General features: G+C 30.3%; 1 protein-coding gene across 2 annotated transcripts in view; it reads left to right on the plus strand.

Annotated features, from left to right (window-relative positions):
- Positions 1-2,434: 2,434 nt before the first annotated feature.
- LOC145326312 (uncharacterized) overlaps positions 2,435-12,970 on the plus strand; it is a 248,606-nt gene continuing 238,070 nt past the window's right edge. For both annotated transcript variants that reach the window (XM_080169598.1, XM_080169599.1), the window contains exons 1-2: positions 2,435-2,489; positions 2,845-3,075. The gene's annotated coding sequence lies outside the window, so the exon portion shown is untranslated. The remainder of the gene's footprint in view (positions 2,490-2,844; positions 3,076-12,970) is intronic.

Here is a 12,970-nt window from a genome sequence, read left to right on the forward strand (position 1 = left end):
TTTTCCTATTTCTCCTCTCATCCCTCCCTTTTAAACGTGCATTTTTATGACGCCACACGTGACACTTTCCGCTGTCCCTAAAATTACAAATCCATACAACTTTGGCACCCCAAAATTTGTACAGAAGGACGGTAATTCTATTGAAAAACGGACAGACATCCCTTGTTATATAAATGCTACGCTTCTAAAACTATGGATCATATGTCGTACATACAAGTTAAGGACCGTAATTATTTATTATTATTATCCGTGAAGAACATAAAATACTGAAAAAATATCTCGACTTAGCATCTAGGGGCGTTGTATGCATAAAGATAGCCTAAAACCATCCTCATAAGGAGAACTGGATTGGTTCAATAGTTAGCAAGATCTTATAAAACAAAAAAACAATATTTCTTTGTATGATTTGATTATAAAGAAGCTGTCATAGCTAATACTTTTCCTAAAATAGACTATTTGTCTCAAATCTACGTTAACATTATCTCTATTTTTAAAAGCGAAGCTTTTCTATAATTAAGGTCTGTCCGTCCGTCCGTCCGTCACAAACGGATAGCTTTTTCGTTAATTTAGACATGTTAGATATGTCATATCGATTTCAAACTTTGCATGGTGATTCCTGTGGTAGTTAGAAAGCGTAGCAACTCTATAATCATTACCAAAATGTCCGTACATCCATTTTAAACATGTTGATTTTTTTACTTTTTTAACAACATATTTTTATGTGATCTATTACTTTTTTAACAACATATTTTTATGTGATCTATTAATCCGATTGATTTGATTTTTGGTATACTGATTCCTGAGACAACAAAGTACAATATTATAATCGAAGCAACTCTATAATCAAGTCGTAAAAATGTAAGTATGTCCATAAACATTATTCTTTATCAAGCAGTTTTTCAACAAATTTACTTACAATTTTCTTCGACTCTTATATATTTATGTTCTGATTATTCAGTCCTGACACTATACAAGTGTTAATGTCCGTTTGTCCTACCGTTTCAGTGCTTCGCTTTTATGGATGTTGTCATCCTTGTTTTTTTACTGTACACTTTTTTAACCTGTTTCAGTACCTTTATTCCTGTTTCTACTAGAAACTCATTTCTAAAATTGAACGCCATCGTACTTGTTTTTTTTTATATATATGTCTTTTCCCTACCCCTTGCTAGGGCTTAGTAACAGTCTAAATATAATTGTTTGATAATAAATTCTTTATTAATGTATAAGTTTATTTGCTCAATTAAAATAAAATCATTAAAACAATTTAATGTTTTTTTTTGGAAAAAATATTTAAAAATAAAACTATGTTTTTGCTGGTATTGTCATGAAATATACAGTTATTATTGAGTAGATATTTTCCAATTATGATAAACAAAATTACCTCTTCTGAATATTATAAGAATGAAGTATAAATTTCGTATTTTGCAAAACTAAACTTAAGGCAAAAGAACTTGTTTAAATTGTTTTATTGTACTTGAAATCACTTCATTCCAAAAAATTCGAATTAGGTTTTAAAAATCGACGTGATTTAGTTCACTTTATAAGAAACATCTATTGAGTTACTCTGATTTTACAAATATTCAAGATTTAAACCAATAGGACGACTCTAACTTGTCTAAATTTGTTGCTTGTGATACGTCATGGATAATGTCATACAGGCAGAAAGAGCAGTAGCAATAGATATAAAATTTACGTGGATATTATGACAAGGGAAAAATTGTCGTCCATTTAGGTTACTTACATGGACATCACTTATTGGTCAATTTGTTCGTCCAGCAGGAGGGGAGCAAATGGGTAAACGGGGTGGATTGGGGAAATCATTATTTTAGCTAGCTACAAGTTTCACTTTATAAGAGTATATGATAACCAGGTGTAAGATCAAAGTGATAATAAATCCATTGCAGTAACTCCGAGAGGCATCACTCTATTTTCAGAGTAAAGAAACGTTAAGGACAATGACCAGAATACTCGATCCTTTCCCTTTCTAAAACCTCCCTGCAGTGCAGTTCACATGTTGGGGGGGGGGCTCAACAACATTGGTAACACCAACAACCAAATATTCAACAACAAAATGAGGCGGTTGTTGTTTTATGTTGTTTGTTTGAGGTAGGGGGGGGGGGGCGGGGGGGTTAGGCCGCTTATAACATATATTCCATGTTAAACACACACACACACACACCCTTTCACACAAAAATTCTTATATTTGTTACATATGTGTTTCATTCGAAGAAAAGGATAAAAAAGAGAGAGAAAGATTGAGAGTAGGGGAGAGAGACGTAAAGAGAGAAATATTGAGGGTGAGGAGAATGCGAGAGATAGAGACGAAGTTGCATCGCAATCCCTGCGTTTTTGGCTGTTGACGCGCTTCCACCGCCTGTCCTACCAACTGCCCAACCGCTCCTCCCCCCCCCCACATATGCAGTGCTCCTATAGTCTGATGTTGTGGTGCTAGAGTCTGGTGATAGCCCTCTATCCAGACACTACCCTAGGCAAGTTCACCGCATTAAAAAAAAATGCCCATTTTTTATATCATTAGAAAATACATTTTTACCCAAAAAATTATCTAAGTACAGATTGTGATATTTTTAGTGACTTTTAAGTGCTGGAAATTATATTTTTTAAAGTTTTATATATTTGAAATTACTTGCAATTTGTGCAATATTAATTTTTTTTAAATGCATTTTTTGAGATTTTTATTGCTCTTTTTCTGGTTAAGTTGATGATTAGGCCCATTTCTATTGGGCTTCTTTATTCATTTTCTTGAGATTTTTCATATACTTTTTATGTTTGTATATTTCAATGAACTTTGATAATGATATAAAAAATGGTAATTATTGATTTTAGGAGTCTCCAACCCCCCCAATCCTTCCCTCTCCTAACCGCCCCTCTCCTCCCCCCTGACCCCAACTATCCACCTATCCACCCAAAATCTTATCCAAAAAGTGCATAGAAAGGAGTGTGTGTGATTTTTTGATCACTTTGATAAAAAAGTGTCATTTTTGTATTTATTAACATTTTCTTGTTTAAAAGTGATTTTTCTACTTTAATCAGTGAAAATTGTGACAGATTTATAAGGTAAGATTTTCACAAATATAATTTTTATTGATTAAGTGTTTGTTAATTCTTAAAATAATGAAATTACTAAAAAGATCGAAAATCAATCATATGTACCATCTAAAAAGTATATCTTTTATAGAATTTTAATTTTTCAATTTTTAAGTTTTAGAATCAGTCTATTATTAACAGAAAGTAGGGGACAATACCGTTAAGGTTTCCCCTAAAGTATACAAGCTACCAAAGGCTAAATTTCACGCAGAGATATATCTTACATTGTCCCATCCCGTAAAATTAATTTTGCATACTTATGCCGTTTTAGATCTAAAATATCTTTTGCAAATTCCAAAAAGATAAAATTTGGAATGGCAAAATGACCTAGTAACAAAATATAATATATTCATTTGCCAAAAAGTGTAAAAATCTAAAATGAGTTGAAAATTGCATTGCCTTCATAACATTTTATAGTTTTTTTTCGCAACACAGAGAAAAAAACTGCATTTTAAGCATTTTCTAAACAATGTGGATGAGATAATAACGGTTTTATCTGAATAGTTTAAACTTCTGGTAACTGGCTACACATATGTTTTGTTATTTTATTTGACTTATAATTATTTGCTAATCAAAAATTTGTCACAATTTAATTTCCTTGTTGTTTTTTTCTCTCTCTCTCCATTTCCCTCTTCTCTCTTGCTCTCTCTCTCTTTAAAGCTTTTGTAAGTTGAGTCTGGTTCTTAAAATATTTGTCTTTACTTTGATATTTTTAATGTAAACTATCAAAGTTTTAGGATTTAAGAACATAGTAAGATAATAAAGGAAGGAAGAGGACGTTGGGCTGTTTATTACACTAGTCCCCAAAGTTTTATACATTTTCTTATTCATTCGCAAAATAAGATTGAGGACTTTTATTGAATTATGATTGGTTGGTGCTTTAAGTTTATAGTCCAAACGTTTCAACCACCCACTCTAGTAGTAGTATTCATAATAGTAATTTACGGAAGAGATAATTTTCTGCATAATCATTGATGATGTTCATTAATTTATATGCCATTGTCTTATCCCTTCAGATCCCAGAAGAAAATAGGTTTCTTAATTGGGATTCTTTTAGTGGAATCTAATATTCTACTACCTAAATTTTATCTATGGTAGTTTAATGATCTAAATTATAAGCAAATAGAGTATTGATCATTTTTTATTGAATCGAACCCTAATCATTTCCCACCGTTTTTGTTAAGCTTTTTATTTTTCAATGAATGACAGAAATGATTAGAACTATTATGTCCATATGTGGCGCAGCTAGAAAATAACAATCTAGAATTATATATATATTTTTTTTATAAAAATAGTTTAATTTTAAACAATGATGTTTTAGTATGTATATATATTCTTTTTGGTTGCATAACTTGATGAATGTGTTATTATAGTCATAATGACTTTTTTTTCTGTTTCTTATATGATCTCAGGAAGGTAAAATCTAAGAAGTCATAAGACCAAAGGTCCCAAATTCATGCAGTTTCAAACCAAAAAGCCATTTTAAAAATCTAATGAAAGGGGAAGCACCTAGAAGTTAAATTAGAAGCCACTAAGGTGTTATGATTTTAGTAACTTTTGGACACACGAACAAACGGATAGATTAGCTGCGCTACTAAAATTGTATCACGATATATTTTAGAATTAATCACACATAATCGATTCAAATAAATGTCTCTTATACACAAATTTTAAATTAATATCAAAATTTTAAAAAGATATATTTTATGTTATTATGAAATTGTACATTTTGTACTAAGCAAAAAAAATATTTTGAAAAAAATCAACAAAAATATAAATTAAAGATTTAGTAAACTTAATCTAAATGAAATATTATTGAAAGCTAAGCTTTTCTATAATTAGAGGGTAGGTCCGCTCGTACGTCCGTACATCCGTAAGGATTAGCTCTTTGTGATAATTTAGGCATGTTAGAATTGTCCTATCGATTTCAAACTTTGCATGATGATTCCCATAACAGTTATGTACGAGTTAGAAAGCGAAGCAACTTTATAATCTTTACCAGAAAATCCGTAAGTCCATTTTTAACATGTTGATTTTTAACTTTTGTAATAGCAAATTTTTATATAATAAAATTATACGATTGGTCTGATTTTTGGAATACTAATTCCTAGGACAACAAAGTACATTGTTATGAGCGAAGCATCTCATATAATCAGGTCCTAAAAATGTAAGTATGTCCTTAAGCAATATCCTGTATTTAAGCAGTTTTTCAACAGATTTACTTGAATTTAGTTTCGTTCGACTTTTATACAAATTAATATTCTGATTATTAAGTTCCGACGCTTTACAAGTAATGTTCGTTTGTCCTACCGTTTCGGGGCTTCGCTTAAAAGAATGTTGTCATCCTTGTTTATATTGTAATAGATGATTAAAAAAACAATTTTATTTAATATTCTAAACTATTTGGATTCTTTGACATTTTTTTCAATTGTTTCACAATATCTCGAAAAGAGATCATTTTTCAAAAAGAATTTAAATTTTGAACATTTATAGAAAAATGTATTATATACCTAGAAATGCCCCTAAAAGCCTGTAGTTTACTTGAGGTGAGAAAGGGGGAAAGGAAGTCGTCCCCAAATCCTTATTTTCAATTTTAGTTTTAAAAGAAATTTAAATTTTTTTGGGGGGAGAAGAGGTATTTTTTAAAGTGGTGATTTCCTCCCAAATATTTATAAATCTTACCAGAATTTGTATGAACAGATACATTGAAAGAAGAACCATAAAGGATCAGCGATAAGCGAGATCCTTTGGTACAAACTTATAGACACATCCTGTTACTTTTATACACAGATTCCATAAATTTGTCCCTCTCCTATCCGAGCCTAAGGGTGAGTTTAGTCTAAAAACAATACTCTTTGAATTGGTGATTAGAAGATTACTATAACTAAATAATAAACCAAGTAATACGGAGTTCCTATTTTTTAAAATCAACCCTCTAATTTCTTCCCTTTTAAAGGTAAACTTGGAAACTTTAATTTATTTCTTGCATTTTTAAGTCGTTCTGTCGAAATGTAATTTAGATCAATGGATCTAACTGTAGGGGGACTAGTGTAATAAATAGTCCAATGTCCCCTCCCTCCCTGAATTTAGCTTATACTAAAGTTTACTCTAATAATATAATGACTACATAAAGACTAGAAGTTTATATTTTATCAGCGGCTGCCCCCAGCATCTGGGGGCTCTGGATTTTAAGGACGAATGGGACAGAAAAAATACTTAAAACTATCCCAATACTAAAAACCTACAAAGGCATACCAGGACCTATGCGAAGCTTCCCTAAAAAGAAGAACTCAACCAGTGAAATCTAATTCTTCAGATAAAAAAAACGTTCAATATAATTATTTAAAACTAAAGGTATCCTTTTAAATGAACCTTGTGTAAATGCGACATATTCCTTATCAAAAACAATAACGTTCATAAGAAGCGCAGCCAAAAGATTAGTAAATAACTTTATAAATCCTTGTATATAAAGTAGTAAGTTTTTTCTCTTTTCGTCAAGATTCAATTAACCTATCAAACGATTGAGTTATTCATTTTATTGATGCTTCACATAGCTCATGGGCTGGTTTTAGGCTATTTCGAAGATCCTACTTCCTGTAAGAATGCAGGGCTACTAGTACTAAGCTTTTAAGATGTTAGTCATACACATGAGACCTTAATTAACGTATATAATATACATTGACGTATGAACAAACCTTCCTTAGTTATATAGCAGCTGTACTTCTGATATAGCTAGGGGTGGCATTTTTCAATAAACTACTTAAGGTCAGAAATAAGTATTCAGATAAATAAATATGTTTCAATCCTATTTTATAAAGTATTAAGAGTTTTTTTGTCTGTAACGAAGGATCTTGCTACCCACTGAACCGATATGGTTCTCCTTTAGAGTGAACCTTCTTATATGTCCCAGGATGGTTTTAGGCGTTTTTATTTTTATAAAAAAAAGTTGTTGTATGGTTTCAAGCTATTTTTCTACCCTTTCATATCCTTTTGAATAACCCTAGATACTAGAGGCGCAGTATACATATTACATACATTGAAGTAAAAATATAGTACCACTGTTTTTAGGACACATTTCCTTTCCCGTGACCGACAATGATATAAGCCTTGAAATCTTTATTATTATATATATTTTTTGTCAAAAAATAAATATGTACGTCGATTAATAAATCTGTAAATGAAATAGTTTAACATATTCTTAAATAAATGTAGATCCTAATTCAACTCTAGTTGTAAAAGTTAGAGACAAAAAAGCTTTTTAATCAGATAAACATCCCTTTTACTTTTATATTGTTTTTTGGGCCATTTTTCCATACTTTGAATAATGAAGAAGGGAGAGACATTGAAATATAAATCAATATATAAAACCCTTCTTTCCCCTTTCTTATTTTTTCTAAAAAGTTGTTCATCTACGCATCTATGACCATTTTTGGTCTTGTTAAATTGCCTCTTCTTATTAAACTTTGATATTTTTTACTGTTCAATTAGTATACCTATTTCATCTATCTTATATTAGATAGGTATGTGTATTTAAATGTCCATTTTTAATTCCATTCCTAGCTGTCGAGTTTTGACTGGGTGAACATTTCTTGGCAATATCCTTTGTAGCAACCAGTGAACCACCAGACCCCCCTCCCCATCCACGAAAAAACGCATTAAAATAAAGTCTTGAAGATAAATGTATTTGGTGTAGTAGTTTAATTCAGATCAGGTAAAATTGAACTTAGTACATGGTTGCCCTGAAAATAAAACAATACAAAATTAAGTCAGGGGGGTAATTAGATTGGTTCAATATAAATAGGAGGGATGTTGCCCATTTCTTTCCTATCTTATGTTGTATCAAATTTTTAACATGTTATGTCTTTTTGATGAACAAAGTATTTGGGATCTAATAATAGTGGATATATCACATAATTTTCTTTTTTAAACTTTGTTGGGCTCTTTAAGCTCTGATTATGTGAATAAATTGAAAATAAAATGAGGTGGGGGGGATGGGGAGGTGGTGTTTTTTCCTCTGCCTAACCCATTTTGTGAGTTCTAACCCTGCGGGGTACGAAGTTCCTTACCAAACCTGCCTAAAGTATTAAATCAAAAACCTAAGAAAAACTACCCTACGCCCTTTTTAATTTTTTTTTCTAAATAAAGGGGAGAGAGTGGCAGGTTATGCTATTAGAGGAAAACAGCCTAAAATACTCTGTTAGGTTGGTATAGTGCTCTAAAAGGAGAATGGTTGATGCTAATTTTTCAACACTGTATCCATAAACTTTTATATTCTTTAGTTTGGTAAACATTTTTAGAATTTCCCCGTGTCAAAACTAAGGTATGCCAACAAGGAAAAAAACGTCAAATTTTCACATTTTTATGGCTATACATCTCTACTTTAGGACACAATTGTCCCTGTTGAACTTATAGTTCTGTCTTGACATACAATCGTCTTTGTCATGGCTGTCAAGCTTTTCCAGATGATAATTTGCCTGATATAATAACATATAACATATTCATATAACAACTTGATAGTTCTCAAATGTATGATAATAATGTTATCTCAATAGTTTAAATCGACAAATTTAATGTCATTGCTGACACTTTATGGACTTGATATTTACTTTAAAATCATAGTTAACTAAAATATGATTTTGAATGCATCTTATGTTGATGAAGTAACAACATAAAAGAAAAAAAAAATGCGCAAATAATAATTCATAAATCATTTAAAATATATGAAGTGCTATAAACAGACATGGTACTGATGAAAATATTTATTATTGTTTACCAAATCTTATATCCTATTGTCCTTTATGTCTTCATGTCTAACAAATATCCGCAGTTCGAACCTTAAATAATATTATCTAAGATCAAAATTGTTAACAAATTTATTTTAGTTAAACCTACATATTTTTAGACCTCCAAAAATCCTCTTTATTCATTTTGACTCAATCATTAATTTTTAATTGGCCAAGAAGGCTTTATTTTAACATTGTCTTGTAAACTTGATAGGTTAAAATGGCTTAAATTGTTAAATTTTAACTTAAATAAAATACTTTTCAGTATATAAATAAATGATGTAACCTTTTAGTAAACATTAAAGGACTGAACTGTGTAGATATTTATTTGAATATTTCCGACTGTTTAATTATAGATTCCGCGACTTTAACAATGAATCATTCACCCCCCGAAGATACACCCCGCCCCCCCCCTGATTATGTATCCCCTTGAAATAACTATCATAGTTTATATGTCCTTATACATTATATTGTTTTAAGTGTAATGTTTTTTTATATAGATTGGATGTTATTGGAATTTTGTATCATTACATTTCCAACTAGGTTTCGATCAACTGATGGAATGATCTATCGGATTTTAATGCTATATAAAGAACTAGCGGCTTCGCCCCTAGCCTCTAGGGGCTTTGCCCCAAGAGATGGTAAAAAAGTGTAAGGTGAAATTTGTAAAAAAAAAAATAAGAAGGACCAAGGAAATCTTCCACAAAGGAAATATTCCACAAAGGAATCTTCTACAAAGGACCAAGGATATTTCTTACAAAAAAAATGGGGGTGATTTTTTTTTGTTTTTGGGGGGGTTGGGGGTGTCCCACCCCCCAAGAAAATAGCTTAAAACCACCACAGGACCAATAGGTAGATACCCTGAAGAGTAGAATCCGATCAGTTTAGTGGTTACCGAGATCTTAAGGGACGGATGGACAGACAGACGGATAGACATCGTTCTACTTTGTATTATAGATATGCAGTTTATTTGCCGTTTCTCTCATTTTATACAAAACAAACAAACAGACTTAACATAATAATAACATAAAAAAAGAATTGGTATTAATAAGTTAAAATGAACCAACATGTTTGATTAGGGCTTGTTGGTTACAGAGTCGCTACCTTTTATAGAACCCACTTGTTAAAGTGTCATTATAAAAGGGTTAATAACTTAATATATATATGGACTTACGAGCGTTTTTGACACTCATAAGATGTAGAAAAGCTTCGCTTTGTAAAAAAAATCTTTGATTGTTCTTTTATAATTAGATTAGTTCCATATTTTATCTCCCCCGTTTTGGTTATTGTTCCAAATTTTATTTAGGCTTTAATCTATACTTCCACAAGTCACTGGGGCCAATTCTAATTCTCTATAGAGCAGCGTAGCTGCGCTGTAAAATACTTTGTCCACGTATAACGACGTACAGCAAAAAATGCGCATTTCTATCTACTTTTATGTCTTTCTATATTGCATGTGTTATCGTAGTTTTGCTTTTTTTATCCTGTCCATGTCTAAGCTATATTCACTAATGTAGCTAAGCTGTAAATGAATATACGTTTTTGTTTTAAAATTGTATATATGATTCATGTTATTCTGTTATAAGTATTGAGACAACAAATTTAATATTTTGTATTAGTCAGAAAATATATTAAAATTTATTGCATGAATAATAATATTACTCAGTCGTGCTTTGGAGATTTGTATCAATATTATATTTTATTTGGATCTAATTATCCTTGTCGAACTTCAAACGCTTTGGGCTATGTGTATGTACTATAGACGTTCAATAACGACAGCAATTCTATCAATATACATATAATTCTGTAGATATCACAAAGTATTTAATTCCTCCTAAAATACATTGGGCGTGCAAGTAAAGGGCCCTAGATTTTATCACTCAATCGGTTAAGACTGACTTTCATAAAATACTAGAACAAAATACTGCCACATTTATATAAAGATGATGAGATTTAAATGTATTTTGTTTGGAGCTGAAAATGTTTTTAAGTTCCGATAATTTGGATTTTGTAATATATAATATTTAATCTTATTTTGTAAAAAAAAACAGGTGTTTTGCGTAAAGAAATGTTTACCATTTTTAAAGTTTAGATTTAAGATAAACACTCGAACTAAAAATCAAATGTAACACGTCGTTCCATTTTTTGTGTCATTTCTTACGAATGAAAGGATAATTTGTCTGGAGAAAAAGCGTCAATTTTTCTCAAGATTGTTTATATACAGTTAGTAAAAAGGCTTTTCTAACAGCTAATTTATTTTGTCCAATATTACAATTTTAATCTTTACACCTAAAAAATATCTAATGACGATGTAATGCACATCTAATAATGATACTATGTTGATATATTTACAGCCTTGAAAAGTCTAAGATTCCTTCTTTAAACAAAAAAAATCTAAAAAAAGTGTTTTAAATGTAAATGTTCGAAAGCAAATCCCTAGAATCCGTGAATTTTTGTCACCTTTTAAAGCCAGCAATGAAACAAATTATTGTCAAACAAACAAAAACAATTCAAATCTAAAAGTGTCAAGGAATTAATTTGAAAGGTAAATCTTAATTCTTTATTTCCATCAAATAATAAAAGTAACGGAACTTATTTAATATTAAAATGTCTTTATTATCAGGGGTCTGAAAGGAAAAGACAATGGCCAACTAATTGATCTATATCCCCACTTATAATATACTCTTTTGTAGTGGTTGAAACGTTTGCACACGCATATTAATGATTCAACCAATCAAAATTCAATAAAAGCCCTAAAGTTGTTAAGCAAACGAATAAGAAAACTTTTTTTATAAAATTTGGGGACTAGTGTAATAAACAGCCCATTATCCCCTTCATCCCTGCTTTATTATCCTATATATTAGAATAACAGGATGTTTGTCTGTACTCTGTATGTATGTATTATGTCCAGTAAGATCTTGAGAACAACTTAAACAGTTACCATCTGACGTTTGAAGAGCTACTGAAAGATAGTTGGAAATATATTTATTCTACGGATCAAACTCATTTACTAAATATGTCATAAGAGTTTTCTGTATTACGATATAACGATACACGTTTTCTTTAACAATTACACTCATATAATTCAATATAAGTTTTTTTTTTAAATAACAAAAAAAAAGTTTTAACGTACAAAGTTATTCATAGAGCAACTGTCTTTTTAACCTTTTAACCCTTTTACGATTCATAACTGCTGTAAATGATAAAAAAGGATGATTTTTTGGAATACATAAAATTGATAGAATTTATAATTGATTATCAAATTTTCCAAGAACGTGTCAGACAGTTATATAGATTATTGTAAAAGGAAACTAGGTTTTTTTTATTGTTTTAAAATTAATATGCGGACTGAAAGACAGAGTATATTTTGTTATTTTTTAAATATTAATTTTGCTTTATTTACTATCTGTATACTAAAATAGTTAATATAATCTCATCAACAGACGGACTGTGTACTCTATTGAATTACAGGGAAGCTTTTTATAGGTGTAGGTTAATCTATTTCGATATTAGCATGGGATATGTTAACCCACCTCTTTAAAAAACACAATTCAATAGCCCAACATCCCAAAAAATTTGGTATGAGTGTTCCACACCCCCAATTAAGTACATAAATACATAAAATAAACGAAAAGTTCCATTTAATTCATGTATGAATGTGAAAAATATATTAAATTGAATATCAAAGATTGTGGTTTTTTACTATTTTTAGAGTAATAAAATACATATTTTAGTAGCGCAGATAATTAGAAAATAAAAATAGAAATAGAAGAGTAGAAGAATATTCTGAACCCTTTTTTCGTCAAATCTAAGAGAGAACATTCCTAGCAGACAAAAGTATTGTTTACTTTCGACTCAAGCTGATGTGGATTCTTAAAAAATGATAGACTCGCTATTCGATAGTGTGGCAAAATTATTTTTGTGAAAAATCATCCAAAAGCACATTAAAAATCTACAAAAATTAAACAAAATCATATGTTAATAACCCTCTTAAGATTTTATTTCATTTTTGTAAATTTTTTTATTCGACTTTGGAGGATTTTTCACAAAAATAATTTTGCCTCACCAGCGAGTTGCCAGCC

This window comes from Acartia tonsa, chromosome 8 (genome assembly GCF_053477335.1).
Source record: "Acartia tonsa isolate MP-2025a chromosome 8, ASM5347733v1, whole genome shotgun sequence".
Lineage (NCBI taxonomy): Eukaryota > Metazoa > Arthropoda > Copepoda > Calanoida > Acartiidae > Acartia > Acartia tonsa.